General features: G+C 39.8%; 1 protein-coding gene across 6 annotated transcripts in view; it reads right to left on the bottom strand.

Annotated features, from left to right (window-relative positions):
• FRMD3 (FERM domain containing 3) overlaps positions 1-16376 on the bottom strand; it is a 329624-nt gene that overhangs the window by 162971 nt on the left and 150277 nt on the right. The gene's annotated exons all lie outside the window — the stretch shown is intronic.

Raw genomic sequence — 16376 nt, 5'->3', positions numbered from 1 at the left:
CTCTTGAGAGTCCCTTGGACTGCAAGGAGATCCAACCAGTCCATCCTGAAGGAGATCAGTCCTGGGTGTTCATTGGAAGGACTGATGTTGAAGCTGAAACTCCAATACTTTGGCCACCTCGTGTTAAGAGTTGACTCATTGGAAAAAACCCTAATGCTGGGAAGGGTTGGGGGCAGGAGGAGAAGGGGACGACAGAGGATGAGATGTCTGGATGGCATCACTGACTCGATGGACATTGGTTTGGGTAAACTCCGAGAGTTAGTGGTGGACAGGGAGGCCTGGTGTGCTGCGATTCATGGGGTCGCAAAGAATCAGACATGACTGAGCAACTGAACTGAATATATATATATATAATCACATCTTTATCCATTCATCTGTTGGTGGACACTTAGGTTGCTTTCATATTGGCTTCTGTAAATAGTGCTTCAATGAACACTGGAGTATGTATATCTTTTCACATTAGTGTTTTTGTTTTATTTAAGTAGGAACCCACAAGGGAAAGTGCTGAATCATATGACAGTCACTTTTAACTTTTTGAGGAATCTCTAGTGTTTTCCATAGTGGCTGCACCGATATACATCTCCACCAACAGTGCATGAGATTCCTTTTCTCCATACCCCCATCAACAGTTTGTGTTTGTTATCTTTTTGATTACAGTCATTTCAACAGATGTGAGGTGATGTCTCACTGTGGTTTTAATTTGCACTTCTCTGATAATTCATGATTTTGAGTAGCTTTTCATGTGCCTGTTGGCCATTTGTATGTATTCCTTGGAAAAATATCTATTCAGGTCCTCTGCTCACTTTTTAATATGGTTTGTTTTTCTGATCATGAGCTGTATGAGTCCTTTGTATATCTTGGCTATTATCTTCTTATTGGATATCTTTGCAAACATATGCTCCAATTCAGTAGGCTGCATTTCACTGACAGTTTACTTTACTGTGCAAAAATTTTTTAGTTTAATATAATCCCATTTGTTTATTTTTGCTTTTGTTTCCCTTGACTGAGGAGACAGATCCAAAAAATATTGCTAAGATTGATGCCAAAGAGCATACTGCCTATGTTTTCTTCTAGGAGTTTTATGGTTTCAGGTCTTACATTTAAGTCTTTAATCCATTTTGAATTTATTTTTGTGTATGGTGTGAAAAAGTAGGACAGTATGATTTCTTTGCATGTAGCTGTCCAATTTTCCTATCTCCATTTATTGAAGAGTCTATTTTTTTTACACATTGTATATGGTTGCCTCATTTGTTATAGATTAATTTACCATATAAATGTGGGTTTATTTCTTGGATCTCCAATCTGTTCCATTGATCCATGTGTCTGTTTTCATGTCAGTACCATACTGCTTTGATTATTATAGCTTTATAATATAATTTGAAATGAGAGCATGATATCTCTAGCTTTGTTCTTTCTTGAGATTGTTTTAGCTATTCAGGGTCTTTTGATTCTATACAAATTTTAAAATTATTTGTTCTAGTTCTGTACAAAATGTAATTGGTTTTTTGATAGGGATTGTGCTGAATCTGTAGATTACCTTCGGAAGAATGGTCATTTCAACAATGTCAGTTCTTCTAATCCATGATAACACTGTAACTTTCCATTTGTTTGCGTTGTCTTCAATTTCTTTTATCAATGTCTTATAGTTTTCTGAGTGTAGGTCTTTTAGCTCTTTAGTTAATTTTTTCTCTGTATTTAATACTTTTCAATGCAATGGTAAATGGGATTATTTTCTTAATTTCTCTTTCTGATAGTTTATTCTTAGTATAAAATAACACACCAGATTTCTGTATGTTAATTTTGTATCCTACAATTTTAAGGAATTCATTTATTAGTTCTAACAGTTTTTTGGTGGTGACTTTGGGGTTTTCTATATATAGTATCATGTCATCTGCATTCAGTAACATTATTCTTTTTCCTTAACATTTTTCTTTGCTTTTATTTCTTTTTCTTGTCCAACTGATGTGCTTAGGACTTGAATAAAAGTGGTGAGAGTGAGTATCCGTGTGTTGTTCCTACCCTTAAAGTGTTCAGCTTTTTACTGTGGAGTACAATGTTAGCTATGGGCTTGTCATATATGGCCTTTACCATGTAAAGTATGTTCTCATATACCCACTTTGTTAAGAGTTTTTTCAGTTCATAAATAGAATTGAACTTTTATCAAAGCTTTTTCTGCATCTATTAGGATGATCATATAATTTGTATTATTCAATTCATTAATGTGATGTATCACAATGATTTACAGATATTGAACAATCCCTGCATCTCTGGCCTAACTCCCACTTGATCGTGGTACATGATCTTTTTAATGTATCACTGAATTTGGGTTGCTAGTATTTTGTTGAGGATTTTTTAATCTGTGTTTATCAGTGATACTGGCCTGTAATTTTCTTTTTTGTGGTGACTTGGTCTGGTTTTGGTGTCAGGATGATGATGGCCTCATAGAATAAGTTCAGAAGCATTCCTATCTCCTCAATTTCTTGGAATAATTTGAAAGAATAAGTGTTAAATGCTTTGCAGAATTCTGAGAAGCCATCTGGTCCTAGGCTTTTATGTGTTGGGAGGTTTTTCTTAATTACTGATTCATTTTCATTACTGATAATTGGTCTGTTCATATTTTCTATTTCATACTGATTCAGAGTTGGAAAATTGTACATTTCTAGGAATTTATCCATTTATTCTAGGATGTCTATTTCATTGGCTTATAATTGTTCTTCAGTTCAGTTCAGTCGCACAGTCATGTCTGACTCTTTGAGACCCCATGAACTGCAGCACACCAGGCCTCCTTGTCCATCACCAACTCCCGGAGTCTACCCAAACCAATGTCCATTGAGTTGGTGATGCCATCCAAACATCTCATCCTCTGTCATCCCCTTCTCCTGCCCTCAATCTTTCCCAGCATCAGGGTCTTTTCCAATGAGTCAGCTCTTCACATCAGATGGCCAAAGTATTGGAGTTTCAGCTTCAACATCAGTCCTTCCAATGAACACCCAGGACTGATCTCCTTCAGGATGGACTGGTTGGATCTCCTTGCAGTCCAAGGGACTCTCAAGTCTTCTCCAACACCATAGTTCAAAAGCATCAATTCTTCGGCACTCAGCTTTCTTTATAGTCCAAATCTCACATCCATACATGACCACTGGAAAAACCATAGCCTTGACTAGACAGACCTTTGTTAACAGAGTAATGTCTCTGCTTTTAAATATGCTATCCAGGTTGGTCATAACTTTCCTTCCAAGGAGTAAGCGGCTTTTAATTTCATGGCTGCAATCACCATCTGCAGTGACTTTGGAGCCCCCCAAAATAAAGACTGCCACTGTTTCCACTGTTTCCCCATCTATTTCCCATGAAATGATGGGACCACATGCCATGATCTTAGTTTTCTGAATGTTGAGCTTTAAGCCAACTTTTTAACTCTCCTCTTTCACTTTCATCAAGAGGCTCTTTAGTTCTTCTTCACTTTCTGCCATAACGGTGCTGTCATCTGCATATCTGAGGTTACTGATATCTTTCCCAGCAATCTTGATTCCAGCTTGTACTTCTTCCAGCCCAGTGTTTCTCATGATGTACTCTGCATAGAAGTTAAATAAGCAGGGTGACAATATACAGCCTTGACATACTCCTTTTCCTATTTGGAACCAGTCAGTTGTTCCATGTTCAGTTCTAACTGTTGCTTCCTGACCTGCATACAGGTTTCTCAAGAGGCAGGTCAGGTGGTCTGGTATGCCCATCTCCTTCAGAATTTTCCACAGTTTATTGTGATCCACACAATTAAAGGCTTTGGCGTAGTCAATAAAGCAGAAATAGATGTTTTTCTGGAACTCTCTTGCTTTTTCTATGATCCAATGGATGCTGGAAATTTGATCTCTGGCTCCTCTGCCTTTTCTAAAACCAGCTTAAACATCTGGAAGTTCAGGGTTCACGTATTGCTGAAGCCTGGCTTGGAGAATTTTGAGCATTGCTTCACAAGCATGTGAGATGAATGCAATTGTGCGGTGGTTCGAGCATTCTTTGGCATTGCCTTTCTTTGGGACTGGAATGAAAACTGACCTTTTCCAGTCCTGGGGCCACTGCTGAGTTTCCCAAATTTGCTGGCATATTGAGTGCAGCACTTTCACAGCATCATCTTGTAGGATTTGAAAGAGCTCAACTGGAATTCCATCACCTCCACTAGCTTTGTAGTGATGCTTTCTAAGGCCCACCTGACTTCACATTCCAGGATGTCTGGGTCTAGGTGAGTGATCACACCATTGTGATTATCTGGGTCTGAAGATCTTTTTTTCACAGTTCTTCTTGTGTATTCTTGCCACCTCTTCTTAATATCTTCTGCTTCTCTTAGGTCCATACCATTTCTGTCCTTTATTGAGCCCATCTTTACATGAAATATTCCCTTGATATCTCTAATTTTCTTGAAGAGATCTCTAGTCTTTCCCATTCTGTTGTTGTCCTCTATTTCTTTGCATTGATCACTGAGGAAAGCTTTCTTATCTCTTCTGGCTATTCTTTGGAACTCTGCATTCAAATGGGAATATCTTTCCTTTTTTCCTTTGCTTTTCATTTCTCTTCTTTTCACAGCTATTTGTAAGGCCTCTTTAGACAGCCTTTTGATCAAATGCTTTTTTGCATTTCTTTTCCATGGGGATGGTCTTGATCCCTGTCTCCTGTACAATGTCATGAACCTCTGTCCATAGTTCATCGGGCACTCTGTCTATCAGATCTAGTCCCTTAAATCTATTTCTCACTTCCACTGTATAATCATAAGGGATTTGATTTAGGTCACACCTGAATGGTCTAGTGGTTTTCCCTACTTTCTTCAAGTCTTAATTTGGCAATAAGGAGTTCATGATCTGAGCCACAGTCAGCTCCTGGTCTTGTTTTTGCTGACTGTATAGAGCTTCTCCACCTTTTGCTGCAAAGAATATAATCACTCTGATTTTGGTGTTGACCATCTGGTGATGTCCATGTGTAGTCTTCTCTTGTGTTGTTGGAAGAGGGTGTTTGCTATGACCAGTGCATTTTCTTGGCAGAACTTGTTAGCCTTTGCTCTGCTTCATTCTGTACTCCAAGGCCAAAATTTCCTGTTACTCCAGGTGTTTCTTGACTTCCTACTTTCACATTCCAGTCCCCTATAATGAAAAGGACATCTTTTTTGGGTGTTAGTTTTAAAAGGTCTTGTAGGTCTTCATAAAACCATTCAACTTCAGCTTCTTCAGTGTTACTGGTCAGGGCACAGACTTGGATTACTGTGATATAGAATGTTTTGCCTTGGAAACAAACAGAGATATTTCTGTCATTTTTGAGATTGCATCCAAGTACTGCATTTTGTACTCTTTTGTTGACTGTGATGGCTATTCCACTTCTTCTAAGGGATTCCTGCCCACAGTAGTAGATATACCGATCATCTGAGTTAAATTCACCCATTCCAGTCCATCTTAGTTTGCTGATTCCTAGAACATCGATGTTCACTCTTGCCATCTCCTGTTTGACCACTTCCACTTTGCCTTGATTCATGGACCCTAACATTCCAGGTTCCTATGCAATATTGCTCTTTAGAGCATCAGACCTTGCTTCTATCACCAGTCCCATCCACAACTGGGTGTTGTTTTTGCTTTAACTCCATCCCTTCATTCTTTCTGGAGTTATTTCTCCACTGATCTCCAGTAGCATATTGGGCACCTACCGACCTGGGGAGTTCATCTTTCAGCGTCCTATCTTTTTGCCTTTTCATACTGTTCATGGGGTTCTCAAGGCAAGAATACTGAAGTGGTTTGCCATTCCCTTCTCCAGTGGACCACATTCTGTCAGACCTCTCCACCATGACCCGTCCATCTTGGGTGGCCCCACATGGCATGGCTTAGTTGCATTGAGTTAGACAAGGCTGTGGTCCTTGTAATCAGATTGGCTAGTTTTCTGTGATTGTGGTTTCAGTCTGTCTGCCCTCCGATGCCTCTCTCAGCTACATGGGTTTCTCTTACCTTGGACATGGGGTATCTCTTCACGGCTGCTCCACCAAAGCGCAGCCACCCCCTGACCTTGGACGTGGGGTAGTTCCTTGCGGCCAGCTCTTATGATCCCTTGTATTTCTATGGTGTTCACTGTAATTTCTCTTCTTTCATTTCTGATTTTACTTATTTAGGCTCTTCCCCTGTTTTTTTTTTTTCTTGATGAGTCTGGTTTATCATGTTTACAAAGAACCAGCTCTTAGTTTCATTAATTTTTTTCATTGTTTTTCTAGTCTTTATCTCATTTACTTCTGCTCTGATGTTTATTATTTCTTTCCTTCTTATAACTTTGAGTTTTGCTTGCCCTTTTGCTAATTCCTTTAGATATTATAGGTTGTTTGAGAATTTTCCTGTTTTCTGAGGTATGCTTATATCACTATACAATTCCCTCTTGAAGCTGTTTTCGCTGCGTCCCATAGACTTTGGATCATTCTTTTTCCATTTTTAAAATTTCCTCTTTGATTTTTTTTCACTGACACATTGGTTGTTTAGTGGCATATTGTTTAGCCTCTACACATTCATGTTTTTGTTTTGTTTTTCAGTTTTTTCCTGCAGTTGATTTCTAGTCTTACAGCACTGTGGTCAGAAATGGTGCTTGATACGATTTCAATCTTCTTAAACTTACTGAGACTTGTTTGGTGGCATAGCATGTAATCTATCCTGGATAATGTTCCACGTACACTTGAAAAACTGTGTATGCAGTTGCCATATATGTGTATGTGTGTGTGTGTGTGTGTGTGTGTGTGTGTGTGTATACATACATATATATAGTCCACTGGTCTTGAGTATTGTTTAAGGCCAGTGTTTCCTTATTGATTTTCTGGCTGGATGATCTGTCCATTGATGTAACTGGGGTGTTTAAATTCCTCTACTATTACTGTGTTACTGTCAATTTCTCTATATATCTGTTAATATTTATGTATTTAGGTGCTCCTCTATTGGATGCGTGTGTGTGTGTATGTGGACTCAGTCACTCAGTTGTCACTAGACCATTCCATCTGTGTAATTTTCCAGGCAAGGATTCTGGAGCAGGTTGCCATTTCCTATACCAGGGGATCTTCCCAACCCAGGGATCAAACCAATGACTCTGTATCTCCTGCATTAGCAAGTGGATTCTTTACCACCAGTGCCACCTGGGAAGTCCTATATATTTATAATTCTTCTGTCTTCTTCTTGGATTGATCACTTGATCATTATGTAATATCTCTCTTTGTCTCTTCTTATAGTTTTGTTTTAAAACTGATTTTGTCTGATAGAAGTCTTGCTACTCCAGCTTTTTCTTTCTTCATTTAATTTGCACAAATACTTGTTTCCATCCCCTCACTTCCAGTCTGTGTGAGTGTGTTTAGATCTGAAGTGAAACTCTTGTAGACAGGATATATATTGGTCTTATTTTTTTAATCCATTCAGCCACACTGTATCCTTTGATTGGAGCATCTAGTCCATTTACATTTAATTACTTTTAAAAAATTAATTTATTTTTTAATTGAAGGATAATTGTTTTACAGAATTCTGTTGTTTTCTGTAAAACATCAACAAGAATCAGCCATAGGTACACATATGCCCCCTCCCTCTTGAACCTCCCTCCCATCTCCCTCCCCATCCCATCCTTCTAGATTGTTACAGAGCCCCTGTTTGAGATTCCTGAGTTATACAGCAAGTTTCCATTGGCTCTCCATTTTACATATGGTGATGTAAGTTTCCATGTTACTCTCTTCATACATCTCCCTCTTCCCCTCCCCTTGTGTCCATAAGTCTGTTCTCTATGTCTGTTTCTCCATTGCTGCGCTGCAACTAAATTCATCAGTACAATCTTTCCAGATTCCATATATATGTGTCAGTATATGACATTTATCTTTCTCTTTCTGATGTATTTCACTCTGTACAATGGGCTCTAGGTCGGTCCACCTCACTAAAACGGATTCAAATGCATTCCTTTCTTTGGCTGAGTAATATTCCATTGTGTATATATACCACAGCTTCTTCGTCCACTCACCTGTCAATGGACATCTAGGTTGCTTCCATGGTCTAGCTATTGTAAATAGTACTGCAATGAACATTGGGGTACATGTGTCTTTCAATTTTGGTTTTCTCAGGGTATAGGCCTAGGAGTGGGATTTCTGGGCCATGTGGTGGTTTTATTCCTAGTTTTTAAAGGAATCTCCATACTGTCTTCCATAGCGGCTGCATCAATTTACATTCCCACCAGCAATGCAAGGGGGTTCCCTTTTCTCCACACCCTCTCCAGCATTTATTGTTTGTAGACTTTTTGATGATGGCCATTCTGACCGGTGTAAGGTGATATCTCACTGTGGTTTTGATTTGCATTTCTCTAATAATGAGCGATGTTGAGCATCTTTTCATGCGTTTGTTAGCCATCTGTATGTCTTCTTTGGAGAGAAAGGTCAGTTTAGGTCTTTTTCCCACTTTTTGTCATTGCAGAGTTGACTGTTGTGGGCATGCTCATAGGAAAGGCTGGTGCCTGGCATAGTTGGCTGTCAAGCCCTGCTTCACTGGCTGCTGGCCCACTGGTAGGAAGGGCCAGGTCTCAGCATAGCTGACTGTGCAGAGTCCTAAAGGGTCCTGCAGCTGGTGTGAGCCTGAAGGTGGGCAGGGCTGGGTATCAAGAAATCTGGCTGCAGGGTCTGGGGTGGTGGGAGAGGCCAGGTTCTGAGGCACTAGCTGCAGGGCCCAGAGGGTCCCCAGGTTGGTGCCAGCCCACTGGTGGAAAGGTATGCCCCCAATGCTGATAGGTAAGAGAAGGGCTCCAAAATGGTGCTTGGCAATATATTAATATTGCGATAGAATATATATATTGTCCTTGTGATAGAATGAGCTTTCCAAAACGGCTGCTACCAGTGTCTATGTCCCTAGCAGGAGTCCCAATTGCCTCTGCCTCTCCAGGAGGCTCTCTAAGATCAGCAACTGAATCTGACCCAGGATCCTTTCAAATTACAGCCTCTGTAGTGGGATTTGGAGTATATGAGATTTTATACTTATATAAAACGCAACATTTAAGAGCAGGATCTGTTTCCTACATTCCTCTGGCTCTCCCATATGCAAGCCCTGCTCATCTTCAAAATCAGAGGTTCTAAGGGGACCATCTTCCTGGTTCAGGACTCCAGGCTGGGAAACCTGGTATGGGGCTCAGGGTCTTCACTTCTTGAAGAAAACCTCTACAATTGTGACTATCCTGTTGTTTTTGGATTGCTTCCCCTGGGTGTGACAGTTCTGTGTAACCATCTCTTCTACCTGTCACATTGTAGTTCTTTCTCTGTATCTTTAACTGTGAAAGATCTTTTCTCCATCAGCTTGTTTTCATAGATAGCCACCCTTTAGCAGTTGCAATTATGATGTGCCCACAAAAGAAGGTAAGCTCAGGATCTTCCTACTCTGCATATTCCAAGAAGTTCTTCCTTATTTCTGCATTTTGACCTGAACAAGATGACCAGCTCATGAGTTTGCTCCTCCCTGTCACTAAAATTATGATATCTCAGTTGGCTAAGTGACTTTCAGATTGCAACCTCTTTATCAGGCATCCCATTCCTTCCAAGAAGAAGACATCAGGTGTATGTAGACAGAGTCACTGGCAAGCAATCATCTTAGTTAAACATCAAATTCTGCTTTCTTCTGAAAGAGTATGACAATTTCTCAAAATCTGTCAGCGTTAATACCTTGGACCACAATTAAATTACTGACAACATATCTGGTTCTCAAGCTGTTATGATAGTGATGTATTCTTTGTAACTTGAATACCCAAAGTCTTTTCCTGCAAAGCCAGGTTACTTGTCCATACCTCTCCTGAAACAGACATCCAAGTAATCTTGATTTTTGATACCCCTGAAACTTAAATATAAAAGAGGAATCATTTGCTCTGTGACAACCTAGAGGGGTAGGATTGGAAGGGAGATGGGAGGAGGGCTCAAGAGGGAAGGTACACATGTATACCTAATGTCTATTCATGTTGATATAAAGCAAAAGCCATCACAATATTGTAAGGTAATTATCCTCTAATTAAAAAAATGTTTTTTTAAAAAAGAGGACTCATTAAGCAGACAAATTCATGACCAGTGACTTAAGGCAGAAGTACAATCCTCCTCTTCAATTTAGGGTTGTCCTAGATCTCAGGTACCCCTCTCATTCCTAGTTTCAAGCATCTGTGAAGCAATTTCCCCAGGAGCAGAAAGCAGCCTTTCAATGGAAGGAGCAGCTGGTGGGACATAATGCTATCTAGCTTCCTGGCACCATCCCCAGAGTGAAACTTCAAATCACTGGGCCTGTTTCTTTTTCCATTCCATGTCCTCCCCCAAAGGTACCTCCAACAAAAGCAAATTGCTCTAACACAGGCAAGGTCTTTTCCCATTGTTAACAAAACTCACTGATAGGCTCACTAGTTCTTTCTGGCTGCCAACACAAAAACCTCAAGGCTGTAATTATATTTGGAGGAAGTTCAGCATATCCCTGCTTCCATGATTTCCTAGGTCATCCTATCAGAAAGGATGTCCAGTGGCCACATGACACAGAATGCCCTAAAACAAGGGTGCTTGCAGAGACTGCCCCAGAGGTGTGGTTTTACAAGGTAAATTTGCTGTCCTTGGGTATGTGTCAGAATAGCCCTTAAGTTAGAAAAGTCAATGGCACTCATGTAAGTGGGTTAAACAGATGCTTAGAGATAGGGAAGTTAAAAATAAAAAGCATTGGGTTCAGTCTCCCTGAAATCTATAAACCAACTACCTATAACAAAGTCCTGGTATAATTCCTCCTCTGGCTGGCTAGGGCTGGGGTACATCCTTAGCTCTAAAGTAGTGGGGGTGACTTCCCTAGCTGGATTTGGGGAAAAGGGAGATGAAGAAGAATAAGAAAGAAAATCAGAGGATGGACATAACAAATCAAAGCCACAGAAGTAGAATTATGAAACCCAACTAATTATTTCAAAATTTCATCTTTCCAAAGAGAAGTTACCTCAGCACCAGAGCAGAAGAGGTAGAAAGACTGCACTACATTTAAGAAAAAAATACTTGGATAAGCCAAATAAGATCTTTTTCTTCTGGAATTATTTCTCCCAAGACTTTCCACACTTGTTGTCTCAGCTTTCTCTTTCAGTAAATGAGGAGAATACTACTCAATTTCTTCCTAATCTTAGGCAACTAAGATTATATGAGTTCTTTAGAAGATAAATGTGGTAGGCATTAGAGAGGGTTTTATTGACCAGTATCAGTTTGTCCCTTCTTACATCAATATTTTAAAATAATGGAAATTCTGGGCCTTTGCTATTAAATAGTAAAGATAGTCATCATTTACTGATTCAGACCTCACCACTCTCACAGCATATGGGACACAAGACATCTTGTCAAACATATGGTATTCCAAATGTAATAATGCTAAATATTTAATATTCCACAATAGTGTACTGTAAATCAAATTGTGAAGAGTGGTAGGCAAACCACCACCTCCCACAGCAGAATAAGTTCCACATCAGCCTTTCTAACTAACTTGATTTTTTCTTGGTTAGCTTTCTATCTAAATAATTCAATATTTTCCATGGAGAAAAGGCACACAAGCTGGTTAAAAACAAACAAAAAATAAACTAACGTTTGTCAACTAATCTCTGCTTAAGATTCTCATATCAGCATATCGCTGTGTCTTTGAGCCCTTTTTCTAATTATTCAAGGTTTTCTTCCTCCCTCTTCTCTCCGCAAAGATCATAATAATGGCCATCTGCCTTTGAAAAAAGTTATCATTAACATTTCTAGGTTTTAGGCTTGCCAATCATGGCTGTATTTTCTCATGTAATTGCCTCACCTAGACCTAGCTAATGCATGTGTACAAGGATGCTAAGTCGCTTCAGTCATGTCTGACTCTTTGAGACCCTGTGAACTGTAGCCTGCCAGGATCCTTGGTCCATGGGATTCTCCAGGCAAGAATACTGGAGTGGGTTGGTTGCCATGCCATCCCCAGGGGATCTTCCAGACTCGGGGATTGAACCCACGTCTCTTATGTCTCCTGCATTGGTAGGCGATTTCTTTAACGCTAGCTCCATCTGGGAAGCCCAGCTAATGCATAGTAATAGTAATAATAACAATCAATAATAAAAATAACACATGCTATGTACTCTATATATATCATTTATTAAGTATTTACATATCATATCTAATTCCCATATCAATTTCATATGTAGGTGTTGTTATCTATATGAACAATCAGGACAAAGACTCAGAAAAGCTCATAACTTGGTCAAGATCACACTTATTAACCAACAGAGATGGGATTTAATTTGCATCCATGTGATTACAAAGTCCAAGCATCTAAGTAAAAAGTCCAAGCCTCTTTCTGAGTACAAAGTTCATATAATAGTAACTACTCTGCAATCCATGTGGAAGTTACACTCACATTGCATCCTCAAAAATCAAAAGGCAATAACAGCTAAACTACAGGAAAAACAATTATTCAGGCAGCCCTCTAAGCAATTTAGTGAATACATCAGAGAAGATGGTTTTGTTTTGGAATGGCCCTTATTGTTTCCACTAATCTACTACCTGAATCTGGACACTAAAAATTAAGCTAAGCCACACCAAAATATAAACAACAACAAGCACATCAACCCAGAAACTTCAAGTTAAAAAAATAATTTTAGACATACAGAAAACGTGCCTCATCTTTTTCTAGTGTTAGCATCTTATATAGCCATAGAGCAATTATCAAAATTAAGAAACTAATATTAACCCAATATTATTAACTAAGCTACAGACTTAACCTGGAGTTCACCAGTTTTCCCACTCCTACACTTTTCTCTGTTCCAGTATCCAGTTCAGGATTCCACATTGTCTTAGTTGATGCAGCTCTCTAATCTGTGAGAGTTTCCCAATCTTTCTTGTCCTTCATGACCTGAACATTCTTGAAGGGTGTGGGTGAATTGTTTTGGAGAATGTCTCTCCCTTTAGTTTGTCTGATGTTCCCTCAAGAATTGAATGAAATTATGCATTATTGCAAAGAATACCGCAGAGAAAGAGTGCCCTTCTCAGCGCTTGGTATCTGGGAGTCCATGATGTTGGCAAGGCTTTTTATTGCTGATGTTAATCCTGATTGCTTGGTTAAAGTGATGTCTGCTAAGTTTCTCCACTATAAAGTTATTCTTTTTCCTCTTGTAATTAAAAAAATACCAGGCTGAGGGTGGGTTGGGGGAAAGGATACCTTGAGACTGCACAAATATCTTGATTCTCCTCAAACTTTTGTCCACTAATTTTAGCATTGGTCAATGGATCTTGCCCATAGCAATTATTATTTTAGCACTCTGACTTTTTATTTCTCTCATGCTCTCTATATTTATTAATTGGAACTGCTCTGTAAGGAAGAGCTACCACTTCTCCCGCTTTTATTTATCTATTCAGTTATTTATTTATATCAGTATGGACTCATGAATATTTATTTTATTCTAAGGATTATAATTCAATACTATTACTGTATTGGTCACTTCAGTCGTTTCAGTTCTGGTCACTGGCAGTTCTTTCACGTTGGCTCAGTGCCTTTCCTAGTGCTCCACATTTTGGGTTTTTGAGTATTTTTTTTTTTTAAATTTCCTGGTGCCACATGATGCTCCAGGCTCACCTTGTTATTTCCCTATACTGGCTCTAGAATCAGCCATTTCCGCAAGAAGCTCTCCTTCCTTTTATTAACATGGTATTTGAAACCAAGATCTGAGAGCTAGGTGTGCTCATTACTACTGTGGTACATTGCCTCTAAGCCACCTCCATGGATGGAACGTGGAAATATACATATACATACTAGCCCTCCACCTTAATACACATACATCTTTATTTCTGTATTTATCTATGTATATTTAAGAACATGAATTCATATGTATATCTGAGTCCAATTCAAAAGACTTTGCTTATTAATGTTTTATCCAGAATCTCCCCAGTGAGAGGGTTAAGAGGGACAAAAAAAGGCTAATGCATTTAAGTGACATTCAGTGATTGTCTAGGCCAAGCGTCAGCAAACCATGGCCAATTGTCTTTTTTGTGAAATACTTTCACCGGAGAAAAAGTTTGACTCGAACACACACACATCCACTACTTTAGGTACTGTCTACGGCCATGTTCCATTATAATTTAATTACTTAAGAACCGCAACAGAAGTTTTATCAGTCACCAAACAAAGCTGGAAATATTTTCTGTATAGCCCCTTGCCAAAAAGATTCATAGGTTCCTAATTTAGGCTGTGTTTCAAATTTTCACTTGAAAGATAAAATGGAAATAGTGTGGTTTTAAATCCCGTTCTTCCTCCTACAATTACTAGCTGTAACTGTATCTCTGTTCCTCAGTTTCCCCCTTCCTTGAAGTGTTCTGGGGAAGACTAAAGACCATATGAGTAAAATTCCTGACATATGATAAATTCTCAAATAATGGTAGCTAGAATTACTTCTGCAGGTAGGCTGTTAATTTTGCATAAAAATAGCAGTGGTTAGATGACTGATGATGTTCATAGAGTCTGTGTGGCCAGGGGAGCTCTGAACCATAATTCTAAATTCAAGTACTTACTTCATCACTTCGCTACTCACTACTTGGGCAAGTAACAATGTTTTTGAGCCGGTTTCTCTCTCCATGGGGCTTCCAGGTGGCGCTAGTGGTAAAGAATCCACCTGCCAATGCAGGAGACGCAAGAGACATAGGTTTGAACTGTCTCCATACAAGAATAATATCTTCATAGACCATAAGAAATTATGTCTATGAATGTCTTTATGCCATAGTTTCCAACACTGGTCAGAAGTCAAAGCTAGGATGGCTGCATCAAAATTAGAATCAAGATGAATGAAAATACCTATTCCTGGCCCTAGCCGCAGGAATTCTGATTCAGGAGGTCTAGAATAAGGTCCATACTAACCGATTTTAGCAAACATCTAAACTGAGTTAGTTGCAGGGCTAGTCTGGGAGTCACTGTTACTCAAAAGTAAACACCATGTTCCCCTCCATGATCTCATAGCAGCCCCACATCCTCACAGCGTCCTGCTACCTTCCTCTCACTCAGGTAAATACTTGGTTCATTCAAGGGTTCCTGCAAGCGCTACAGGAAACCAAAACCTCCTTCTTCTGAGCCACTGTCTTATATCCCTTTATAGAAGATAAGGTCCTACTGAAATGCAAATAAGATTCTCCATGTTTCAGAAAACTAATCTATCCCTTCAATATCCTCCTCCTTCACAAAAATACACTCTGTGAGCCTCTCCCTCACTGTATAAGGTCCAAGAACTAGGAGGGGAAAAAGAAATAGGAAGATGACCAGGGCCACCGGTAAGGAGGAGAGCCAATTAAAAAGGGTAGTCACCCCCCAGCTGATTCCTTCACACACTGCCATGCTTATCAGTAAGGCAGGGTAAGAGCAGAGACTGGAGCAGATACAGGGCCTTTTTAGGCATGGCTGGGGCCCATGCAGGAATGAGAAGCCCTAGGTGGCAGGAGCTGGGATGGAGAATCCTGGGGTCTCTTCAATGTGAGGGACACATATCACTGTGAGTTTGGCAGATGTCATACCTGAACACTCTTAGACTGATACCCCTGCTCAAAAAGCAAGACTTACTCATGCACCAACAGAGGCCAGGAAGGATGCATGTGTCCACGAACAGGAATACAGTATACTCAGTCACTCAGTCGTGTCCGACTCTTTGTGACCCCATGCACTGTAGCCCAACAGGCTCCTCTGTCCGTGGGATTCTCCAGGCAAAAATACTGGAGTGGGTTGCCATTGCCTACTCCAAGAAATACAAGGGGGCTGTCAAATTTGGTGGTTCCCAAGGAGAAAGCTTTCCAAGTAACTTTTGGGCTTCCCTGGTGGCTTAGATGGTAAAGAATCTGCTTGTAACACAGGAGATCCAGGTTCGATCCCTGTCTCAGGAAGATCCCCTGAAGGAGGAAGTGGCAGCCCACTCCAGTCTTCCTGCCTGGAGAATCCCATGGACAGAGGAGCCTGGGGGGGCTACAGTCCACGGGGTCACAAAAAGTCAGACACAGCTGAGAAACTAACACTTTTCAAAGTAACTTTACTCAAAATCTGCCAAAGTTTTTTTTTTAATTGAGGCAATACTCACTAACATAACATTTTAAAGGATACATTTTAAGTGGCATTTAAAACATTCACAATGGTGTGTATCTATCACATCTATCAATTGTCAAACATTTTCATCACCCTAAAAGAAAACCTCATGCTCATCAGGCAATCACCTCCTTGTTACCTGCCCTAACAATGGCTTTTTATAGTGAAATGTGGCTTTTTCTCTATAATGAGATTTTATGTAACGACTGTCTGAGAAGCTTCGGCACACTCTAGGTTCAAAGAGCACAACATTCTCTCTTCAGTCAGGGGGGAGCAGCTTTCTGGAAA

The sequence above is a fragment of the Odocoileus virginianus genome, chromosome 31 (genome assembly GCF_023699985.2).
Source record: "Odocoileus virginianus isolate 20LAN1187 ecotype Illinois chromosome 31, Ovbor_1.2, whole genome shotgun sequence".
NCBI lineage: Eukaryota > Metazoa > Chordata > Mammalia > Artiodactyla > Cervidae > Odocoileus > Odocoileus virginianus.
Note: the sequence above shows the minus strand (reverse complement) of the source record. Positions and strands in the feature narration are given on the sequence as shown.